At 40.2% G+C, this 8097-nt stretch overlaps 1 long non-coding RNA gene across 1 annotated transcript in view; it reads right to left on the reverse strand.

Annotated features, from left to right (window-relative positions):
- The window catches only part of LOC132404754 (uncharacterized), a 68350-nt gene extending 65733 nt beyond the window's left edge, over positions 1-2617 (reverse strand). The window contains exon 1 of the long non-coding RNA XR_009515667.1: positions 1655-2617. This is a non-coding gene — a long non-coding RNA (uncharacterized LOC132404754). The remainder of the gene's footprint in view (positions 1-1654) is intronic.
- Positions 2618-8097: the final 5480 nt, after the last annotated feature.

Here is an 8097-nt window from a genome sequence, read left to right on the forward strand (position 1 = left end):
TTTGTTGCCACATCGTTGGGTGTATTTAAGGCAGAGATTGATAGGTTCTTGATTGGACATGGCATCAAAGGTTACGGGGAGAAGGCTGGGAACTGGGGTTGAAGAGAAGATAGAAAAAAAGGATCATCTGATTGAATGGCACAGCGGATTCAATGGTCCAGGTGGCTCCTATTCTGCTCCTATGTCTTATGGTCTAAGATTGACAGTGCATGTTGAGCAAAAAATGTGAGGATCCTAGGCTTTGTCTTGGTCGTCAATTTTACACCCAAAGTAGAGCTCATAGGCTTTCTTAATAAGGAGTCAATCTCAGTCTTTGATATTTCAGTGTATACTACCTATCTATACAAGATAGAAAACTTTTCCACTTACATTGTAGGCAACATTTTAATTGACTTGAATTATGAATCGAAATAACAAATACAGACAATTTAAAAAAAAGGTGCATGATAGAGAAATTTCATAGTGATTTTCATGATCAGCAGCCCAAAATCCATTAGATACACCCAAAAGTATTCAGGAAGCAAAATATTTATTGCCCAATGTAAACAGGTCAGCTTGCATGCTGAACACCAGAATCCTAAAACATATAATCTGAGCTATGTCACCAGGAGAGATTCCCATATGGACAACAGAGGTGATTAAGGATGTTTTAAAGTCTCCCTTCAAAAGTATATCCCCAATTTGTAGGTATCCCTATCCATGACCATTCCAAATAGAGATGGAGCATTCTCCTGTCCATTGTCAGAGCACTCAGAAGCCATGTGTAAGTGCAGAGAGACACAGCTTCCTAAACTAATCACCTGTCGTCTACCTCCTAGACTTCCTCTGGCGGAGCCCATTTCCCACAGTGCCCTCACCTGCAAACCCACAGAAATCCGATAGAAGCAAGTTATCCTCTACTAGGGAAGGCTCAAGAAAGAAGTGGAAAATACCCACAAAATTCACACGCAGCTGACACAATTAAAACTCTCCAAAAGAAATCAAAACCTATTCTTGGTATCAGTAATATCTACATTTGGAGGCTGTAGAATAGTCTAATTATAATCAGTCCTACAAAAACGATTTTCACTCCCAGCTTAATACACAGTTTCACTCTGTTAATTAAAAAGATATAAACAGGAGTTTAGACGAACCAAACTGATTCGCAGTTTTTTTCCATACATTGTCAAGGCGATACTAATGATTTTCTGCAGAGTTTGAGTAAGTGGGTGGTCGGCGGTGATGGAGGCGCTCGACCAACTTTTCTCCCCCTCTTCCAGCTGATAGTGAACGCTCTCAACTCAACAGCAGCCTGCAGCTCACTTCATTTCTCACATGAGTGCCCTTCTTTAGCCTCTTTTCTCTTCCGCACTTTATATCGGCTTCATTACACGACCGATTCATTTGTAATGTAAATTCAGAAACTTAGGGAAGTTTTCCTTCGCCCTTGTCTGAAAGGATACTGAAAAGGTATTCAATACGTATTAACACAAATCAGTGGTAACAGTAAAGCAAATCTCCTTAGCAACATAATCTTGATTGCAAAAGGAGAGCCGAGTGTCACGGCGAGAGCATTTGAGATCCAACAGGCCACATGGAATGGGCATTTATCTGTGAGAATGCCACACAATACCTAGCAGGCAGACAGACTATGAAAAATTCAAAATTAACTCACAGAATTGTTACTCTTTTTCACACGTTAGACAATCGGTTACATTAAGTCGATCGTGCAACTTTTCTTCTCAGCCGCATTACGCCACACCCCAGTTAACCGAGAGCTAGGCCACTAATGAATAATGCTGCCGTGGTTTCTCTCCTGACGGCTGGCTGTATGATTTCCAACAGGGTCACCCCCAAAGACCGTCATCGAAAGGGCAAAACCTCCTAAAGCTTTTAAAAACAAACGTTCACTTTACTTTTTGATAACAACGCGTAGTCGAAATTTAATTATGTCACTGCTTTGTTCGTGCTTTCTTTGGGGTATTTCAACATTTCCTTATACACCAAAGTGCTTTACCAGATATAGGTTAGCGGTAATAAATATTTCTCGTATCCCAAATTTGTATTCTCGAAACACTGCATTTGTGGAAGAATACTACTTTAATTAAGTTTGCAATTTTTACATTTCTCATAATTAGTGAAATATATTCCGGGAAGATCGATTGAAAGCCTGACTATATTGTGCTTCTGAAAGAATGGATAAGGAAAAAGTTCTAGTACACATACTTTATTTAAAGAAAAGAGTATTCTACCTAAGGTGTGATTACTTAGTTTCCTGTCTATAAAATAGGCTGACGATAAAATACACTGTTTGCAATTGTCCAATTACAAGCTCCACAACCCACCCGGAATGAGAATTTCTTCACTAGCAACGTCAAACAAGGAACCTGGAAAACGTTCCCTCGCCCAACCCCCTTCAAATAAGTCTAACATCTAAATAGCGCTACAACTAAATACAACAAAATGATTCAAACCATCTGCCAAAGTATCAGAATGCAACTGAGTCATAAGAATATCAGCACCCGCCACTCTTCAAATGGATTTTAACATTTAAGGAGAAACGCGTGGTGAAAAAGTTAATATGAGAAATATGGCCGCTAAATGGTTAGAAACAAGTTATCTTCTATCCAGGTCCGACAGCTTGATAGACGCATATTAAAAATTAATAGATGTCTGATCTTATTTCAGTCGTGAATCAGATTCTTTATCAGACTTTCAAATAATGGAACATCTTGTTTTATAATCACGCCAGAACTGTTGGAAATACGTAAGTCGGGTCTAAAGCACGATGGTTAGACGCAACATAATCACATCAGAACTGATGGAAATATGAATCAGGATCCAGAATTGAGAAAAAACTGCAATTATTTCTAAAAACAAGTGGTAAAGCTCTACGAGAACCTCCCTCCACAAACACTCCTCACCACAGGATCTCAAATTTCAGGCAAATTAATTATGTTAGCACAACTACATACAGCCAGCCTTACAGCACGGAAAAAGCTCCTTAGCCCAAATTGTCTATGCTGACCAAGTCATCTACCAGGGCTAGTCTCACTTCACACAAAATGAGTGGGTCTGCAGGGAGCAGCTTACAATTAATCACCATACTCTAGCACCATCTTCCATCACACATTACTCCACTAAGTCATGCATAGTGTAGCGTGGACATACACACAGCAGTGATTTTAGGTATTGTATTAACAAACAGTTATACCTAATAATCAGCCAAACATGTGGCAGCAAACCAATGCATAAAAGCATGCAGCCATGGACAGAACATCAGAAAAGGGAAGAAATATAATCTAAGTAATTTTGAACTTGGAATGATTGTTGGTGCCAGACAGGGTGATTTAAGTATCTCGAAAACTGCTGACCTGGGATTACCACACACAACAGCCCCTGGAGCTGGGGTTCCCAATCTGAATTTTTTATGCCATGAGCTCCTACTGTTAACCAAGGGGTACCTGGACTCCAGGTTGGGAACCCCTGCTTTAGGGTTTACAGAGAATAGTGTGAAATAAACATCCACCTAGTGGCAGTTCTTTGGGTGGAAATGCTCTGTTCATGAGAGATCAGAGGAGATTGGCCAGACTGGTTCAAGGTGACAATAACTCAATCACGTGTTACTACAATGGTGTGCTGCAGAGCATCTTTGAATGACATATTGAAATTTGAAATGGACAGGCTACAGAGGATAATAAACATACAACTCAATGGCCACATTTTTAAGTATAGGAAGTACCTAATAAAGTGGTCCTAAGTGTTTATCACTGGTCTTTCATCATTTGGTCTAATTCCTGAAATTCCTTCCCCATTAGCACTATGGGAGTACTTTCCCCACACAGACTGTGATGGTTGAAGGTGGCAGTCCTTCCCATCTTCTGAGGGCCAACTAGTGCTGGGCAATTACTGCTGGCCTGCAAAACCCATATTTGAAGACACTGTTTTCTGATCTCCCTTTCTCTTTTCTGATACAGTAAAATTCCCATTAATGCAACACAGTTGGGAATTAAAGACTAAAGTCTTGAATATCACCAGAAATAGCAACTCCAAACTTCTCTTGTCTACAATAAATGATTAACTTAGGTTTAGCAAATATAGAAGAATAAATTCTTAAAAATACAAGATCTTAGTACAATCATGCTTGTATGAATGGACTACTGGACTCTAACTGAAAATGGTGTGAATTCAGCACACAAAAAAAGGATTTTGAAGATTGGTATCCAACTTACAGTACGTTTGTGTTCCATTTTATTTTGTAAGTAAAATAAGACCATAAAGACATAGGAGCAGAATTAGGCCATCTGGACCATAGAATCTGCTCTGCCATTCAATCATGGCCTACCCTTTTTTAAAAAAATCTCCTCCTCAACTGCACTTCTGAGTCTTCTCCCTGTAACCTTTGATGCCATATCCAATCAAGAACCCATCAATCTCTGCCTTAAATACACCCAACAACCTGGTCTCCACAGCCATGTGGCAACAAATTCCACAATTTCATTACCCTTTGGCTAAAGAAATTTCTCTGCATCTCCGTTTTGAAAGGGCGCCCCTCTATCCTGAAGCTGTGCCCTCTTCTCCTAGACTCTCCCACCATGGGAAACATCCTTTCCAACACTCTGTCTCAGCCTTTCAACATTCAAAAGGTTTCAATGAGATCCCCTCTCATCCTTCTGAATTCCAGCAAGTACAGACTCAGAGCCAAACGTTCTTCGTATGATCACCCTTTCATTCCTAGAATCATCCTTGTGGACCTCCCCTGGACCCTCTCCAATGCCAGCATATCTTTTCTAAGATTAGGGGCCCAAACAGTCCACAATACTCAAGGTGAGGCCTCATCAGTGCCTTATGAAGCCTCAGCATCACATCCTTGCTCTTGTATTCTAGACCTCTTGAAATAAATGCTGACATGGCATTTGCCTGCATCACCACCAACTCAACCTGCAAGTTAACCTTCAACGTGTTCTGCACAGGACTCCTCTGCATCTCAGGTTCCTGGATTTTTTCCCTATTTAGAAAATAGTCCACACTTTTAATTCTAATACCAAAGTGCATAACCATGTATTCTCCAACATTATATTTCATTTGCCACTTTCTTGCCCATTCTCCTAATCTAAGTCCTTCTGCATCCTACCTGTTTCCTCAACACTACTTGCCCCTTCTATTTCCCATTGCACAGACAGTACATACATCTATGACATAGTTCGGAATTGTAACGTACTTTATTTGCAAATGATACAAATAACTGCACAAGTTAAATTCTCGATAGACACGTACTAAATACAATTAGCCCTCAATCAGCAATGTCACCTGGTTAACTGTACCGTTGTTACTTTATAAAGATAATTAAATAATGGGATAATCAAATAATTTAATTAAATGATTAAATACGTCCTTGTGAAACTGGATCCTCCATTTCCTCACTTGCAAACCCCATTCAGCTCGGATTGACAACATCTCCACAATCATCAGCAGCACCACAAGGTTCTGTACTCAACACTCACTGCGCAAATTGCTTTTTACTTATCGACCATGAGGCTAACTACAGCTCCAATGCTATGTTTAAGTTTGAGGACAATGCAAACATGTGACAAATCGGTATATAGGAGAGAGAGAGAGAAAAGGTGGCTGAATAGTGCCACAACCACTTCTCACTCAATGTCAGCAAAACCAAAGAGCTGATTATTGAGTACAGGAGGAGGAAATCAAAGGTTCATTAGTTAGTCTTCATTTGGGGATAGGTGGTGTAGATCAGTAACTTTAAATTCCTTGACGTTATCATTTCAGAGGATCTCTCGTGGGACCAGCAGGTAAGTGCAATTATAAAGATATGACAGCACCTCTAGTTTGCGGAGTTTCAGCAGGTCATACAAAACTAACAAATTTCTATAGATGCATAGCAGAGAGTATCACACAACCTGAAGAGTTTTGGCCAGAAATGCCGACTGTACTCTTTTCTATTGATAGTACCTGGCCTGCTCAGTTCCTCCAGCATTTTGTGTGTGTAGCTCGGATTTCCACCTTCTGCTGATTTTCTCATTTGCCAGTGGAGAGTATACTGGCTGGTCATATTATTGCCTGGTATGAAAACAGCAATGGCTAAGAATGGAAAAGCCTAAAAAGAGTACTGGATACAGCCCAATGCATCACAGGAAAAGCCCTCTCCACCACATCTACAATGAGCATGGCCACAAGAAAGCAGAATCCATCAAGAATCCAACCATCCAGGACTTCTTGGTCCTGCCAACAAGGTGGTACAGAAGCCTTAAGTTCCATACAACTAGGTTTAGCCTTCACCATCAGGTTCCTGAACCAGGTGGATAACTTAACTCATCTCAACAACGAACAGATTCCACAACCTATGGACTCACCTTCAAGGACTCTACAACTCACACTCTCAGAATTATTTATTTACACATTTATTTATTATTTGTTGGGTGTATTAATTATCATTGATTCTATTGTACTTCTTTGTTCTACTGTGAATGCTGACAAGAAAATGAATCTCGGGATAGTACTAATAATAAATTTACCTCTGATAATTGCAATTAACCAAGTATACAAGGCTAAAGACATTTATGATTTGAATTTAGATTCAAAGCAAAAGCTGCTAAACCAAAAGAGATGTCGGGATCTGTAATTGGTTTTAAAAGTTCATAATCCATGGCACAAGATCAAGACCATAAGATATAGGAGCAAAATTAGGCCATTTAGCCCACCAGTCTATTCCACCATTTCGTCATGGCTGATCCAATTTTCCTCTCAGTGCCAATCTCCTGCCTTCTTCCCATATCCCTTCATGCCCTGACCACTCAAAAATCTATCAAGCTCTGCCTTAAATTTTCATACAGACTTGGCCTGTGGCAACAAATTCCATATATTCACCACTCTCTGGCTAAAGAAATTCCTCATCTCCATCCTAAAAGGGCACCCCTCTATTCTGAGGCTGTGTCCTCTGGTCTTAGACTCTCCCACCAAAGGAAAGATGCTCTTGACATCCACACTATCAAGGCTTTTCACCATTCAACACACACAAAATGCTGGTGGAACACAGCAGGCCAGGCAGCATCTATAGGGAGAAGCGCTGTTGACGTTTCAAGCCGAGATCCTTCGTCAAGACTCAGCCTGAAACATCAACAGCGCCTCTCCCTCTAGATGCTGCCTGGCCTGCTGCATTCCACCAGCATTTTGTGTGTTGCTTGAATTTCCAGCATCTTCAGATTTCCTCATGTTTGCCTTTTCACCTTTCGATGTCTTTCAATGAGGTCACCCTTCATTTCTCTGAATTACAGTGAGAACAGGCCAAAGCCATCAAATATTCTTCATATGACAAGCAGTTCAAAGTGACTGAAGTTAGAATGCTTCAATGTAGAACATAAAAAGACCATCAGACATTGCCCTTTTGGAGGTTAAATTTAAAAGGTTAATATACAGTAAATAGCAAAACTCTTGGGTGCATTGATGTACAAGAGATCTTGGGAGTGCAGCTCCCTAACTCTCTGAAAGCAGCAACTTAAGTAGATGGGGTGGGTACCACACACTTGCTTTCATCAGCCAGAGAGGCGAATATAAAAGTTAAGTTATGCTGCAACTTCATACAACATTGATCAGGCCATACTTGGACTACTGAGCATATGTCTGGTCGCCACATTACAGGAATGATGTGCAAGTTTTAGAAAGGGTGCAGAAGAGCTTTATCAGGATGCTGCCTGGATTAGCGACTATTAGCTCTAAGGTTAGATGAATTTGGATTGCTTTCTCTGCAACATGGGAGGCTGATGGGTGTGACCTGGTCGGTATACAAAACTGTAAGAGGCATAGACAAGGTAGCTAGTTCTTATTTTGGAAATGTCTTATTTAAAAAGTGTATAGATTTAAGGCAGGGATGTTTAAAGAAAACTCTTGGACCAGGCAAGAAATTGAGTGATACAGACAACATGCATGAAGATTTATGGGAGTATGTGGTTCAAATTAGCATCATTGTTGTGCTGTTCTATATTCTAAAATTTTGATTGCATCTCATCAAGAATATGATGTCCTATTTTAAAGGATAGGCTCCTCTAGCATCATTGGAGTAAATTCTTAAGCAGCTACTGGGTGGGTGCCAGTTTAAAAATC

The sequence above is a fragment of the Hypanus sabinus genome, chromosome 14, assembly GCF_030144855.1.
Source record: "Hypanus sabinus isolate sHypSab1 chromosome 14, sHypSab1.hap1, whole genome shotgun sequence".
Classification (NCBI taxonomy): Eukaryota; Metazoa; Chordata; class Chondrichthyes; order Myliobatiformes; family Dasyatidae; genus Hypanus; species Hypanus sabinus.